We start from the raw sequence: 16,464 nt of genomic DNA on the forward strand, positions 1-16,464 counted from the left end.
AGAAAATGAAGAGCTGTTTAATCACTCGATTGGATTTTTCTGCCAGCATATTTTTTTTCTCTGCAACCCACTGCTAAATTGTGCTTCCTAGCTGTTTTTTTATAAAATCACTGAATCAAATCTAACTCTGATTACATCAGAGAAGGCCATGTACCCTACACCATAAGAGGGGGTTTGAAATTTTGACTTGTCTACTTAAATATCACCAAAATCTGATCACAAGTTTAATTACGTCCCTGGGTGGGATTGAACCACCAACCTTTCGGTTAATAGCCGAACACACTAACCGATTGCGCCACAGAGACACTTTGCAAAAAGTGCGTACTGACAAAGGTTAATAAGCATACATCTAGAACGTTTCCTAGAAAAACATAAAAAAATCAATAATCTGGAGAGTTTTTGTAAGATGTTTCTTCCATCAACCAACGAATAAACACATTGGTACTTTCCCATGATGAGTGAGTGCTTCAGGATCTCTTGCACTTACATGTGCAGCAGAGTACTGCAATGGAAGCATGCTGGACCCATAACCCAGAGGTAGGCAGATTGAAACTATCCTTTGCTATATGCATTTTTTTTGTTAATTTAAGTAATCAAAACTGGGATTGATATTTTTGCTCTTTTATTTTTACTTAAAGTACAATAACTTTTACCATTTTAATTTGTTTTAATAGTATATTGACAGTATAGTTTTCTTTCAAAAATCCACTTAATTTTCTTTACCCTGTTATTAAAATGGTAATTGACAAAAAAAACTACATTGTCACCAGAAGAGCAATACAAAATGTACAAGTGATATATTAAAATCATCTTTCCAGCTTGAATTTCAATGATGCATTGGGGCAACAATTTTGTGAGAAACATCTTCACCCTTAAATAAAGATTTTCGTAATTCCTTACCTGTGTGCTAATTAGATATCACCTTGTTTTCACATTAAACAGACTTCCACATGAGAAAGCAGCAAGGATGCAGTGGCGTTAATGTTTCCTGGTGTCAACCTGTATTATTTCAGTAGACATTGAAATGAGGATGCATCTTGCTGCCTTTCCAATGAAGCAAGTTTAATTTAGTAATAGGTGAAAAACCATCCCTACAAAGGTGTTAATCAGAGACTTGGCTTTGTGGACACTTTTCAGAGAACAAATTTGTTAGCATAAAAATTAAGCAAGAAAATTAAGAGCTGTTAAATCAAGCAATTTGATTTTTTTGCAAGCATATTTCTTTTTCTCTGCAACCCACTGCTAAATTGTGCTTCCTAGATGTTTTTATAAAATCACTGAATCAAATCTAACTCTGATTACATCAGAGAAGGCCAGGTACCCTACACAATAAGAGGGGGTTTGAAATTTTGACTTGTCTACTTAAATATCACCAAAATCTGATGACAAGGTCAATTACGTCCCTGGGTGGGATTGAACCACCAACCTTTTGGTTAAAAGCCGTACACACTAACTGATTGTGCCACAGAGACACTTTGCAAAAGTACATACTGACAAAGGCTAATAAGCATTCATCTAAAACGTTTCCTAGAAAAACTTAATAAAGTCAATAATCTGGAGAGTTTTTGTAAGATGTTTCTTCTATCAACCAACGAAGAAACACATTGGTACTTTCCCATGATGAGTGAGTGCTTCAGGATCTCTTGCACTTACATGTGCAGCAGAGTACAGCAATGGAAGCATGCTGGGCCCATAACCCAGAGGTAGGCAGATTGAAACTATCCTCTGCTATATGCATTTTTTTGTTTGTTAATTAAAGTAATCCAAAACTGGGATTGATATTTTGGCTCTTTTATTTTTACTTAAAGTACAATAACTTTTACCATTTTAATTTGTTTTAATAGTATATTGACAGTATTGTTTTCTTTCAAAAATCCACTTAATTTTCTTTACACTATTATTAAAATGGTAATTGACAAAAACAAACTACATTGTCACCAGAAGAGCAATACAAAATGTACAAGTGATATATTAAAATCATCTTTCCAGCTTGAATTTCAATGATGCATTGGGGCAACGATTTTGTGAGAAACATCTTCACCCTTAAATAAAGATTTTCTTAATTCCTTACCTGTGTGCTAATTAGATATCACCTTGTTTTCACATTAAACAGACTTCCACATGAGAAAGCAGCAAGGATGCAGTGGCGTTAATGTTTCCTGGTGTCAACCTGTATTATTTCAGTAGACATTGAAATGAGGATGCATCTTGCTGCCTTTCCAATGAAGCAAGTTTAATTTAGTAATAGGTGAAAAACCATCCTTACAAAGGTGTTAATCAGAGACTTGGCTTTGTGGACACTTTTCAGAGAACAAATTTGTTAGCATAAAAATAAAGCCAGAAAATAAAGAGCTGTTTAATCACTCAATTGGATTTTTCTGCCAGCATATTTTTTTTCTCTGCTACCCACTGCTAAATTGTGCTTCCTAGCTTTTTTTATAAAATCACTGAATCAAATCTAACTCTGATTACATCAGAGAAGGCCAGGTACCCTACACAATAACAGGGGGTATGAAATTTGACTTGTCTACTTAAAGATCACAAAAATCTGATAACAAGGTCAATTACGTCCCTGGGTGGGATTGAACCACTAACCTTTTGGTTAATAGCCGTACATACTAACTGATTGCGCCACAGAGACACTTTGCAAAAGTACATACTGACAAATGCTAATAAGCATTCATCTAAAACGTTTCCTAGAAAAACTTAAAAAAGTCAATAATCTGGAGAGTTTTTGTAAGATGTTTCTTCTATCAACCAACGAAGAAACACATTGGTACTTTCCCATGATGAGTGAGTGCTTCAGGATCTCTTGCACTTACATGTGCAGCAGAGTACAGCAATGGAAGCATGCTGGGCCCATAACCCAGAGGTAGGCAGATTGAAACTATCCTCTGCTATATGCATTTTTTTTTGTTAATTAAAGTAATCCAAAACTGGGATTGATATTTTGTCTCTTTTATTTTTACTTAAAGTACAATAACTTTTACCATTTTAATTTGTTTTAATAGTATATTGACAGTATTGTTTTCTTTCAAAAATCCACTTAATTTTCTTTACCCTATTATTAAAATGGTAATTGACAAAAACAAACTACATTGTCACCAGAAGAGCAATACAAAATGTACAAGTGATATATTAAAATCATCTTTCCAGCTTGAATTTCAACGATGCATTGGGGCAACGATTTTGTGAGAAACATCTTCACCCTTAAATAAAGATTTTCTTAATTCCTTACCTGTGTGCTAATTAGATATCACCAAACAAGGCTTCACCTTCATAGGGAAGAGACTCCCTTTCTTCTTGGAGTCAGCATCAGCATTCTCTTGGTGAATCCACAATGCCCTCCTATCCGACACTGCCATGAAATTGGCCCGTGAACTCAAGAGTCCTATATCCCTTGCAGTCTCACGTAAGTATGCTGCAGTGTCCTTGATATGATACAACGTAAGGAGTATCCCATCTCTCCAGGGTATCTATATCGGATGACAAGGTATTCGACCAATTCTTGAATACTACTACTCACCCATGCACATGTATTTGTATTCTGTCCGCGGCGGGAAATGAATAAACAACCAGAATCCTTTTGGGGATTTGAAACCATTTTGTCGAGCTGGCCCAGACTTTCTCAAACAGAGATGGAGGAACGTTACATCAGCTTTCATTATATATCTATATATACATACATATAGACCCCTTTGTCAGGAACAGCAGGGTCTTCAGTGATTTTAATATGTCCATAATATCCACAATCATGTACTGAATGCTCCTTGCCAATATTGGATCTAATCAGGAAACTTATGGTCGACATAAGTATCAGTATCCGTGTCAGTATCAGTGTGTAGTAACTGGGCAAAATAACATTTTTGCGACCCAGCGGGGCCTGAGGGAAAAGAAACATAGCCATGAATATCACATCTATTCTCTACGTCTGTGTCTGGGACACAGATTTATCCAACCTTACTCTGATATTACTGAAACATTTACCCAGTCAGTTATCGGTGGTGCCAACAGGGCCACCATCATATGTCTGCATTCCTAATATAGTTTCCTCTTGGGAAAAACAGGTCAGATTTCTTTGTCTCAGATCTTCCTCTAGCCTTGTTCTTCTTTTGAGAGTTCCCTTGTGCTGCCTCAGTTGGATCTCCTTCACTTGACAGGGGGGTGCCCGAGCAGCGACCCTCCCCAGCTCTAGCCCAACTCCTACTTACGTGCCAAGTGAGATACTATGATCAGGAAGGTGCTTCTCCCAGGGCAAGGCTCACCCATTGCACTCTGGGTGTGCTGCTCCTGCGATTTCCCCAAATGTGGGACACTTGACTGCATAATTTGTGTTTCCACTGGTCTGCTTTCATATAATTCAGATCTCTTTGTCTCAGGTCTCTCTCCAGCCTAGTTTGCTGTCTGTTTCCACTTCTTTTTTTTTTGAGCCCCTCCCTTCTATACCCTTGTGCACTATCCTGACTTCTCCTCCTGTCTGCTTACTTTGTGCCTTCCAACGCACAATGCGAACTACAGGTAGTGCTGCAGTGCCCACACCCTTTTACTTGCCTTACAGAGCAGCTCTGGAGCTGTTACAGTGCCCAGCTGCTGCAAGAAATCAGCTTGAATGCTTCAGGGGCTGGGGCATAGCCAACATGAGCCCCACACCGAAGGAGGGTGGAGGTGTTTAATGCGAACTAGGGGTCATCCAAGCGCCGCAAAAGGCCGCCATGCCCTGCACGCCCCTTTTCTCTTTTCATATGCAGATGAGGGTTGAAGCCAACTTTGACCCACTGCTTGGATGACATCACCGTATGCAAATCCATCTGCTGCAGGCCTTCCCCCAGGAATGCTTGTACTAGTTGTTGCATTTGGTTTGTTGTTTGGGGGTGCTTCAGTATTAGGCAGCCTTCTGCCCTCCCATGTTCATCTGAAAATATGTGTTCTCCCTGCAGTTGTTGTCCCCAGATGAGAGTTCCCTTGTGCTGCCTCAGTTGAATCTCCTTTACTTGACAGAGATGTGCCTGAGCAGCGGCCCTCCCCAGCTCTATCCCAAATCATACTTATTTTGCATAGGAGATACCATGGTCATGAAGATTGTTCTCCCAGGGTGAGGTTCATTCATTGCATTCTGAGTATGCTAACCCCTGTGATTTCCCCAAATGTGGGAAACTCGACTGCATTATTTGTGGTAGTGGGGGACTGTGTTTGTGCTTTCCTCTGGTCAGCTCTGGTAAAAGTCAGATTTCTTTGTCTCAGATCTTCCTCTAGCCTTGTTCTTCTTTCGAGAGTTCCCTTGTGCTGCCTCAGTTGGATCTCCTTCATTTGACAGGGGGGTGCCCGAGCAGCGACCCTCCCCAGCTCTAGCCCAACTCCTACTTACCTGCCAGGTGAGATACTATGATCATGAAGGTGCTTCTCCCAGGGCAAGACTCACCCATTGCACTCTGGGTGTGCTGCCCCTGTGATTTCCCCAAATGTGGGAAACTTGGCTGCATAATTTGTGTTTCCACTGGTCGGCTTTCATATAATTCAGATTTCTTTGTCTTAGGTCTCTCTCCAGCCTAGTTTGCTGTCTGCTGGCATACTCTCTCTCTGTCTCTCCAAAGGGCCTTGTGGGGAAACTGTCTTCAGAAAAAGCATTCCCTGTGTGTGTAGTGTGTCGGTACACGTGTGTCGACATGTCTGAGGAAGAAGGCTATATTAGAGAGGAGCGGGAGCAAATGAACGTGGTGTCTCCGCCGACACCTGATTGGATGGATATGTGGAATGTTTAAAATGCTAGTGTAAACTCATTGCACAAAAGATTAGACAAGGCAGAAGCTTTGGGACAGTCAGGGTCTCAACCAATGCCTAATCCTATGTCGCAGGGACTGTCAGGGTCTCATAAGCGCCCACTATCCAGATTGTTGACACAGATACCGACACGGATTCTGACTCCAGTGTCGATTACGATGATGCAAAGTTACAGCCAAAATTGGCAAAATACATTTGATATATGATTATGGCAATAAAAGATGTTTTGCACATCACAGAGGAGCCCCCTATCCCTGACAAGAGGGTACATATGTACAAGGGAAAGAAGCCTGAGGTAACCTTTCCCCCCTCACACGAGCTGAACGAGTTATGTGAAAAAGCTTGGGAATCTCCTGCAGATTTCCAAAAGGATTCCCCTTTCCCATCAACGGATAGGTTACGATGGGAATCCTCCCCTTGGGTGGACAAAGCATTAACACGCTTATCCAAGAAGGTAGCCCTCCCGTCCCAGGATACGGCTACCCTCAAAGAGTCTGCTGACCGCAAACAGGAGATTACCCTGAAGTCCATTTATACACATTCAGGTACCTTACTCAGACCGGCAATTGCGTCGGCCTGGGTGTGTAGTGCTGTAGCGGCATGGACGGATACCCTAGATAAGGCTACTATTTTATTGCCCCTGGGGCATATAAGAGATGCTGTCCTATATATGTGTGTATGCAAACTACAGGTGGTGCTGCAGGGCTCACACCCTTTTACTTGTCTTGTAGAGCAACTCTGGAGCTGTTACTGGGTCCAGCTGCTGCAAGAAATCAGCTTGAATGCTTCAGGGGCTTGGGCATGGCCAACATGAGCCCCACACTGATGGGGGTGTATAAAGCGATCTAGGGGTCATCCAAGCGCAACCCCACAAAGGCCGCCATGCCCTGCGTGACCATTTTCTCTTTTCATATGCAGACGAGGGTTGCAGCCAACTATGCCCATTGCTTGGATGACATCACCGTATGCAAATCCGTCTGCTGCAGACCTTTCCCCAGGAATGCTTGTACTAGTTGTTGCATATGGTTTGATGTTTGAGGGTGCTTCAGTATTAGGCAGCCTTCCGCCCTCTCATGTTCATCTGAAAATATGTGGTCTCCCTGCAGTTCCCTTGTGCTTCCTCAGTTGAATCTCCTTAACTTGACGGGTGTGTGCCCGAGCAGCCGCCCTCCACAGCCCTATCCCAGCACATGCTTTTCTTGCGTATGAGATCTCTTGATCATGAAGATAGTTCTCACAGGGTGAGGTTCATCCATTACATTTTAAAGTAGGAAGGTACAAATTACATATTCAAATTACATATATGTGCTGGATTCAAATGTTTTCCCCCCTTCCTTTCTCAATTGTGCCCATCAGCAGCTATTCTAATGTTGCTGCCAATGGGTGTGACACATTCATTTCTTCTGTGGGGTACACTGGACTCCACAAGGATTCACATTGGGGTGTAGAGTAGGATCTTGATCTGAGGCACCAACAGGCTCAAAGCTTTTGACTGTTCCCAAGATGCTCAGCGCCCCCTCCTCTATAACCTCGCTTCCATGAACAGGGAGCTCAGTTTGTAGTTGGTGCCTTCAGTAGCAGGCCACTTAAGAGGGGGCTGCCTCAGGCAGCCTATTCTTAGCTATTAATTTTGACAAGAAAAGAAGAACTTTTATTTATAAGAATCTACAAGGGCTGCAGCGGCCCTCCCCAGCCCTATCCCAAATCATACTTATTTTGCATAGGAGATACCATGGTCATGAAGATTGTTCTCCCAGGGTGAGGTTCATTCATTGCATTCTGGGTATGCTGACCCCTGTGATTTCCCCAAATGTGGGAAACTCAACTGCATTATTTGTGGTAGTGGGGGACTGTGTTTGTGCTTTCTTCTGGTCAACTCCCCCCTCTTCCTGCTGTGTTCGGCCACCCCCTACCCCCTCCCCTCCCTGCCGTGTGTCCGGTCACCCTCCCCTCTCTGCTGTGTGTCCAGCCACCCCCCCCCCCTCTCAGCTGTGTGTCCGGCCACCCCCCCCAGACACGCAGCGCCTGACACACACAGACATGCAACGCCTGACACGCATACGCATATGCAGCGCTGGACGCACACGCACACAGCACCTGACACACACACACACACACACAGCACCTGACACACACGCACACACACAGCACCTGACACACACACACACAGCACCTGACACTCACACGGACCTGACACACGCGCACACACTCACACGCAGCACCTGACACACGCACACACAGACGCAGCACCTGACACTCACACGGACCTGACACACACGCACACACTCACACGCGGCGCCTGACGCACATAGACACGCGGCGCCTGACGCACATAGACACGCGGCGCCTGACGCACACGCGGCGCCTGACGCACACGCGGCGCCTGACGCACACGCGGCGCCTGACAGACACGCGGCGCCTGACACACACGCACAGGCAGCGCCTGGCACACACGCACAGGCAGCGCCTGACACACACGCAGCGCCTGACACACACAGACACGCAGCGCCTGACACACACAGACACGCAGCGCCTAACGCACAGGCAGCGCCTGACACACGCAGCGCCTGACACACGCAGCGCCTGACACACGCAGCGCCTGACACACGCAGCGCCTGACACACACACGCACCTGACACTCACATGCTCCTGACACACGAAGCATGATGGCCTAACAGGAGGCTTTAAAATTTTCTTTCTAGTGACCTTCGTTTGGGAGAAAAATGCAAAGGTACAAGACAGCTTTTCCTTGCCAATATCTCTCTTTTGCAAAGAGCTGCGCATTGGAAAATTCAGGGCTATGTCGTGTAGATGATGGCCTAACAGGAGGCTTTAAAATTATCTTTCTAGTGTCCTTCGTTTGGGAGAAAAATGCAAAGGTACAAGACAGCTTTTCCTTGCCAATATCTCTCTTTTGCAAAGAGCTGCGCATTGGAAAATTCAGGGCTATGTCGTGTAGATGATGGCCTAACAGGAGGCTTTAAAATTATCTTTCTAGTGTCCTTCGTTTGGGAGAAAAATGCAAAGGTACAAGACAGCTTTTCCTTGCCAATATCTCTCTTTTGCAAAGAGCTGCGCATTGGAAAATTCAGGGCTATGTCGTGTAGATGATGGCCTAACAGGAGGCTTTAAAATTTTCTTTCTAGTGTCCTTCGTTTGGGAGAAAAATGCAAAGGTACAAGACAGCTTTTCCTTGCCAATATCTCTCTTTTGCAAAGAGCTGCGCATTGGAAAATTCAGGGCTATGTCGTGTAGATGATGGCCTATCAGGAGGCTTTAACATTTTCTTTCTAGTGTCCTTCGTTTGGGAGAAAAATGCAAAGGTACAAGACAGCTTTTCCTTGCCAATATCTCTCTTTTGCAAAGAGCTGCGCATTGGAAAATTCAGGGCTATGTCGTGTAGATGATGGCCTAACAGGAGGCTTTAAAATTTTCTTTCTAGTGTCCTTCGTTTGGGAGAAAAATGCAAAGGTACAAGACAACTTTTCCTTGCCAATATCTCTCTTTTGCAAAGAGCTGCGCATTGGAAAATTCAGGGCTATGTCGTGTAGATGATGGCCTAACAGGAGGCTTTAAAATTTTCTTTCTAGTGACCTTCGTTTGGGAGAAAAATGCAAAGGTACAAGACAGCTTTTCCTTGCCAATATCTCTCTTTTGCAAAGAGCTGCGCATTGGAAAATTCAGGGCTATGTCGTGTAGATGATGGCCTAACAGGAGGCTTTAAAATTATCTTTCTAGTGTCCTTCGTTTGGGAGAAAAATGCAAAGGTACAAGACAGCTTTTCCTTGCCAATATCTCTCTTTTGCAAAGAGCTGCGCATTGGAAAATTCAGGGCTATGTCGTGTAGATGATGGCCTAACAGGAGGCTTTAAAATTATCTTTCTAGTGTCCTTCGTTTGGGAGAAAAATGCAAAGGTACAAGACAGCTTTTCCTTGCCAATATCTCTCTTTTGCAAAGAGCTGCGCATTGGAAAATTCAGGGCTATGTCGTGTAGATGATGGCCTAACAGGAGGCTTTAAAATTTTCTTTCTAGTGTCCTTCGTTTGGGAGAAAAATGCAAAGGTACAAGACAGCTTTTCCTTGCCAATATCTCTCTTTTGCAAAGAGCTGGGCATTGGAAAATTCAGGGCTATACCGTGTAGATGAAGCACTAACAGGAGGCTTTAAAATTTTCTTTCTAGTGTCCTTCGTTTGGGAGAAAAATGCAAAGGTACAAGACAGCTTTTCCTTGCCAATATCTCTCTTTTGCAAAGAGCTGCGCATTGGAAAATTCAGGGCTATGCCGTGTAGATGATGGCCTAACAGGAGGCTTAAAAATTTTCTTTCTAGTGTCCTTCGTTTGGGAGAAAAATGCAAAGGTACAAGACAGCTTTTCCTTGCCAATATCTCTCTTTTGCAAAGAGCTGCGCATTGGAAAATTCAGGGCTATGTCGTGTAGATGATGGCCTAACAGGAGGCTTTAAAATTTTCTTTCTAGTGACCTTCGTTTGGGAGAAAAATGCAAAGGTACAAGACAGCTTTTCCTTGCCAATATCTCTCTTTTGCAAAGAGCTGCGCATTGGAAAATTCAGGGCTATGTCGTGTAGATGATGGCCTAACAGGAGGCTTTAAAATTTTCTTTCTAGTGTCCTTCGTTTGGGAGAAAAATGCAAAGGTACAAGACAGCTTTTCCTTGCCAATATCTTTCTTTTGCAAAGAGCTGCGCATTGGAAAATTCAGGGCTATGTCGTGTAGATGATGGCCTAACAGTAGGCTTTAAAATTATCTTTCTAGTGTCCTTCGTTTGGGAGAAAAATGCAAAGGTACAAGACAGCTTTTCCTTGCCAATATCTCTCTTTTGCAAAGAGCTGCGCATTGGAAAATTCAGGGCTATACCGTGTAGATGAAGCACTATCAGGAGGCTTTAAAATTTTCATTCTAGTGTCCTTCGTTTGGGAGAAAAATGCAAAGGTACAAGACAGCTTTTCCTTGCCAATATCTCTCCTTTGCAAAGAGCTGCGCATTGGAAAATTCAGGGCTATGCCGTGTAGATGATGGCCTAACAGGAAGCTTTAAAATTTTCTTTCTAGTGTCCTTCGTTTGGGAGAAAAATGCAAAGGTACAAGACAGCTTTTCCTTGCCAATATCTCTCTTTTGCAAAGAGCTGTGCATTGGAAAATTCAGGGCTATGTCGTGTAGATGATGGCCTAACAGGAGGCTTTAAAATTATCTTTCTAGTGTCCTTCGTTTGGGAGAAAAATGCAAAGGTACAAGACAGCTTTTCCTTGCCAATATCTCTCTTTTGCAAAGAGCTGCGCATTGTAAAAATCAGGGCTATGTCGTGTAGATGATGGCCTAACAGGAGGCTTTAAAATTATCTTTCTAGTGTCCTTCGTTTGGGAGAAAACTGCAAAGGTACAAGACAGCTTTTCCTTGCCAATATCTCTCTTTTGCAAAGAGCTACGCATTGGAAAATTCAGGGCTATGTCTTGTAGATGATGGCCTAACAGTAGGCTTTAAAATTTTCTTTCTAGTGTCCTTCGTTTGGGAGAAAAATGCAAAGGTACAAGACAGCTTTTCCTTGCCAATATCTCTCTTTTGCAAAGAGCTACGCATTGGAAAATTCAGGGCTATGTCTTGTAGATGATGGCCTAACAGTAGGCTTTAAAATTTTCTTTCTAGTGTCCTTCTTTTGGGAGAAAAATGCAAAGGTACAAGACAGCTTTTCCTTGCCAATATCTCTCTTTTGCAAAGAGCTGCGCATTGGAAAATTCAGGGCTATGTCGTGTAGATGATGGCCTAACAGGAGGCTTTAAAATTATCTTTCTAGTGTCCTTCGTTTGGGAGAAAAATGCAAAGGTACAAGACAGCTTTTCCTTGCCAATATCTCTCTTTTGCAAAGAGCTACGCATTGGAAAATTCAGGGCTATGTCGTGTAGATGATGGCCTAACAGGAGGCTTTAACATTTTCTTTCTAGTGTCCTTCGTTTGGGAGAAAAATGCAATGGTACAAGACAGCTTTTCCTTGCCAATATCTCTCTTTTGCAAAGAGCTGCGCATTGGAAAATTCAGGGCTATGTCGTGTAGATGATGGAATAACAGGAGGCTTTAAAATTTTCTTTCTAGTGTCCTTCGTATGGGAGAAAAATGCAAAGGTACAAGACAGCTTTTCCTTGCCAATATCTCTCTTTTGCAAAGAGCTGCGCATTGGAAAATTCAGGGCTATGCCGTGTAGATGATGGCCTAACAGGAGGCTTTAAAATTTTCTTTCTAGTGTCCTTCGTTTGGGAGAAAAATGCAAAGGTACAAGACAGCTTTTCCTTGCCAATATCTCTCTTTTGCAAAGAGCTGCGCATTGGAAAATTCAGGGCTATGTCGTGTAGATGATGGCCTAACAGGAGGCTTTAAAATTATCTTTCTCTATCGTCCTAAGTGGATGCTGGGGTTCCTGAAAGGACCATGGGGAATAGCGGCTCCGCAGGAGACAGGGCACAAAAGTAAAGCTTTTACAGGTCAGGTGGTGTGTACTGGCTCCTCCCCCTATGACCCTCCTCCAGACTCCAGTTAGATTTTTGTGCCCGGCCGAGAAGGGTGCAATTCTAGGTGGCTCTCATAAAGAGCTGCTTAGAGAGTTTAGCTTAGGTTTTTTATTTTACAGTGATTCCTGCTGGCAACAGGATCACTGCAACGAGGGACAGAGGGGAGAAGAAGTGAACTCACCTTCGTGCAGGATGGATTGGCTTCTTGGCTACTGGACATGAAGCTCCAGAGGGACGATCACAGGTACAGCCTGGATGGTCACCGGAGCCACGCCGCCGGCCCCCTCACAGATGCTGAAGCAAGAAGAGGTCCAGAATCGGCGGCTGAAGACTCCTGCAGTCTTCTTAAGGTAGCGCACAGCACTGCAGCTGTGCGCCATTTTCCTCTCAGCACACTTCACACGGCAGTCACTGAGGGTGCAGGGCGCTGGGGGGGGGGCGCCCTGGGAGGCAAATGAAAACCTTTAAAAAGGCTAAAAATACCTCACATATAGCCCCAGAGGCTATATGGAGATATTTACCCCTGCCTAAATGTACTAAATAGCGGGAGACGAGCCCGCCGAAAAAGGGGCGGGGCCTATCTCCTCAGCACACGGCGCCATTTTCTGTCACAGCTCCGCTGGTCAGGAAGGCTCCCAGGTCTCTCCCCTGCACTGCACTACAGAAACAGGGTATAACAGAGAGGGGGGGCAAAATAAATGGCAATATATTAATATAAAAGCAGCTATAAGGGAGCACTTAATCATAAGGCTATCCCTGTCATATATAGCGCTTTTTGGTGTGTGCTGGCAGACTCTCCCTCTGTCTCCCCAAAGGGCTAGTGGGTCCTGTCTTCGTATAGAGCATTCCCTGTGTGTCTGCTGTGTGTCGGTACGTGTGTGTCGACATGTATGAGGACGTTATTGGTGTGGAGGCGGAGCAATTGCCAAATATGAGGATGTCACCTCCTAGGGGGTCGACACCAGAATGGATGCCTTTATTTGTGGAATTACGGGATAGCGTCAACTCGCTTAAGCAGTCGTTTGCCGACATGAGGCGGCCGGACACTCAATTAGTGCCTGTCCAGGCGCCTCAAACACCGTCAGGGGCTGTAAAACGCCCCTTGCCTCAGTCGGTCGACACAGACCCAGACACAGGCACTGATTCCGGTGGTGAAGGTGACGAATCAACCGTATTTTCCAGTAGGGCCACACGTTATATGATTTTGGCAATAAAGGAGATGTTACATTTAGCTGATACTACAGGTACCACTAAACAGGGTATTATGTGGGGTGTGAAAAAACTACCAGTAGTTTTTACCGAATCAGAAGAATTAAATGACGTGTGTGATGAAGCGTGGGGTGCCCCGATAAAAAACTGCTAATTTCAAAGAAGTTATTGGCTTTATACCCTTTCCCGCCAGAGGTTAGGGAGCGCTGGGAAACACCTCCTAGGGTGGACAAAGCGCTAACACGCTTATCAAAACAAGTGGCGTTACCCTCTCCTGAGACGGCCGCACTTAAAGATCCATCAGATAGGAGGATGGAAAATATCCAAAAAGGTATATACACACATGCAGGTGTTATACTACGACCAGCTATTGCGACTGCCTGGATGTGCAGTGCTGGGGTAGTTTGGTCAGAGTCCCTGATCGAAAATATTGATACCCTGGACAGGGACAATATTTTACTGTCGTTAGAACAAATAAAGGATGCATTTCTTTATATGCGTGATGCACAGAGAGATATCTGCACACTGGCATCACGGGTAAGTGTGCTATGTCCATTTCGGCCAGAAGAGCTTTATGGACACGACAGTGGACAGGCGATGCGTAGAGGAGTTATTTGGGGTCGGTCTATCGGATTTGGTGGCCACGGCTACGGCCGGGATATCCACCTTTCTACCTCAAGTCACTCCCCAACAGAAAAAGGCACCGACCTTTCAACCGCAGCCCTTTCGTTCCTTTAAAAATAAGAGAGCAAAGGGCTATTCATATCTGCCACGAGGCAGAGGACGAGGGAAGAGACAGCAACAGGCAGCTCCTTCCCAGGAACAGAAGCCCTCCCCGGCTTCTACAAAAGCCTCAGCATGACGCTGGGGCTTCGCAAGCGGACTCGGGGGCGGTAGGCGGTCGTCTCAAGAATTACAGCGCGCAGTGGGCTCACTCGCAGGTAAATCCCTGGATCCTGCAGATAATATCTCAGGGGTACAGGTTGAAATTAGAGACAGAGCCACCTCGCCGTTTCCTGAAGTCTGCTTTACCAACGTCCCCCTCAGAAAGGGAGACGGTTTTGGAAGCCATTCACAAGCTGTATTCTCAGCAGGTGATAGTCAAGGTACCTCTTCTACAACAAGGGAAGGGGTATTATTCCACTCTTTTTGTGGTACCGAAGCCGGATGGCTCGGTAAGGCCTATTCTAAATCTGAAGTCCTTGAACCTGTACATAAAGAAGTTCAAGTTCAAGATGGAGTCACTCAGAGCAGTGATAGCGAACCTGGAAGAAGGGGACTTTATGGTATCCTTGGACATCAAGGATGCGTATCTCCACGTTCCAATTACCCCTCACACCAGGGGTACCTCAGGTTCGTTGTACAAAACTGTCACTATCAGTTTCAGACGCTGCCGTTTGGTTTGTCCACGGCACCTCGGGTCTTTACAAAGGTAATGGCCGAGATAATATTTCTTCTTCGAAGAAAAGGCGTATTAATTATCCCATACTTGGACGATCTCCTAATAAGGGCAAGGTCCAGAGAACAGCTAGAGATGGGTTTAGCACTATCTCAAGAGGTGCTAAAGCAGCACGGATGGATTCTGAATATTCCAAAATCCCAATTAATGCCGACAACTCGTCTGCTGTTCCTGGGGATGATTCTGGACACAGTTCAGAAAAAGGTTTTTCTTCCCGAAGAAAAAGCCAAGGAGTTATCTGACCTGGTCAGGAACCTCCTAAAACCAGGAAAGGTGTCTGTACATCAATGCACAAGAGTCCTGGGAAAAAATGGTAGCTTCTTACGAAGCAATCCCTTTCGGCAGATTCCATGCAAAGGGATCTGTTGGACAAATGGTCAGGGTCGCATCTTCAGATGCACCTGCGGATAACCCTGTCGCCGAGGACAAGGGTATCCCTTCTGTGGTGGTTGCAGGAGGCTCATCTATTGGAGGGCCGCAGATTCGGCATGCAGGATTGGATCCTGGTGACCACGGATGCCAGCCTGAGAGGCTGGGGAGCAGTCACACAGGGAAGAAATTTCCAGGGAGTGTGGTCGAGCCTGAAAAAGTCTCTTCACATAAGCATTCTGGAACTAAGAGCAATCTACAATGCTCTAAGCCAGGCGGAACCTCTGCTTCAAGGAAGACCGGTGTTGATCCAGTCGGACAACATCACGGCAGTCGCCCATGTAAACAGACAGGGCGGCACAAGAAGCAGGAGGGCAATGGCAGAAGCTGCCAGGATCCTTCGCTGGGCGGAGAATCACGTGATAGCACTGTCAGCAGTATTCATCCCGGGCGTGGACAACTGGGAAGCAGACTTCCTCAGCAGACACGACCTTCACCCGGGAGAGTGGGGACTTCATCCAGAAGTTTTCCACATGCTATTAAACCGTTGGGTAAAACCAATGGTGGACATGATGGCGTCTCGCCTCAACAAAACACTGGACAGGTATTGCGCCAGGTCAAGAGATCCGCAGGCAATAGCTGTGGACGCGCTGGTAACACCTTGGGTGTACCAGTCGGTATATGTGTTTCCTCCTCTGCCTCTCATACCAAAGGTATTGAGGATTATACGGCAAAGAGGAGTAAGACTAGTGGCTCCGGATTGGCCAAGAAGGACTTGGTACCCGGAACTTCAAGAGATGGTCACGGACGATCCGTGGCCTCTAGTTCTGAGAAGGGACCTGCTTCAGCAGGGTCCTTGTCTTTTTCAAGACTTACCGCGGCTGCGTTTTGACGGCATGGCGTTTGAATGCCAGATCCTAAAAGGAAAAGGCATTCCAGAAGAAGTCATTCCTACCTTGATAAAGGCAAGGAAGGAAGTCACCGCGAAGCATTATCGCCGTATTTGGCGAAAATATGTTGCGTGGTGCGAGCAGCGGAGTGCTCCGATGGAGGAATTTCAACTGGGTCGTTTTCCTACATTTCCTGCAATCAGGATTGTCTATGGGTCTCAAATTGGGATCTATTAAGGT

General features: G+C 44.9%; 5 non-coding genes across 5 annotated transcripts; 4 read left to right on the top strand and 1 right to left on the bottom strand.

The window, feature by feature from the left end:
- Nucleotides 1-231: 231 nt before the first annotated feature.
- Nucleotides 232-305, bottom strand: TRNAN-AUU (transfer RNA asparagine (anticodon AUU)). Its single transcript has one exon. It is a non-coding gene; the product is annotated as a tRNA-Asn (tRNA).
- A 3,898-nt stretch (nt 306-4,203) lies between these two features.
- LOC135002287 (U1 spliceosomal RNA) lies at nt 4,204-4,366 on the top strand. Its single transcript, XR_010203525.1, has one exon. It is a non-coding gene; the product is annotated as a U1 spliceosomal RNA (small nuclear RNA).
- A 675-nt stretch (nt 4,367-5,041) lies between these two features.
- LOC135002285 (U1 spliceosomal RNA) lies at nt 5,042-5,205 on the top strand. Its single transcript, XR_010203523.1, has one exon. It is a non-coding gene; the product is annotated as a U1 spliceosomal RNA (small nuclear RNA).
- A 152-nt stretch (nt 5,206-5,357) lies between these two features.
- LOC135002284 (U1 spliceosomal RNA) lies at nt 5,358-5,520 on the top strand. The gene has a single exon (XR_010203522.1). It is a non-coding gene; the product is annotated as a U1 spliceosomal RNA (small nuclear RNA).
- Nucleotides 5,521-7,485: 1,965 nt separating this feature from the next.
- Nucleotides 7,486-7,649, top strand: LOC135002286 (U1 spliceosomal RNA). The gene has a single exon (XR_010203524.1). It is a non-coding gene; the product is annotated as a U1 spliceosomal RNA (small nuclear RNA).
- Nucleotides 7,650-16,464: the final 8,815 nt, after the last annotated feature.

Source organism: Pseudophryne corroboree, unplaced genomic scaffold (assembly GCF_028390025.1).
Source record: "Pseudophryne corroboree isolate aPseCor3 unplaced genomic scaffold, aPseCor3.hap2 scaffold_1755, whole genome shotgun sequence".
NCBI classification, from domain to species: Eukaryota; Metazoa; Chordata; class Amphibia; order Anura; family Myobatrachidae; genus Pseudophryne; species Pseudophryne corroboree.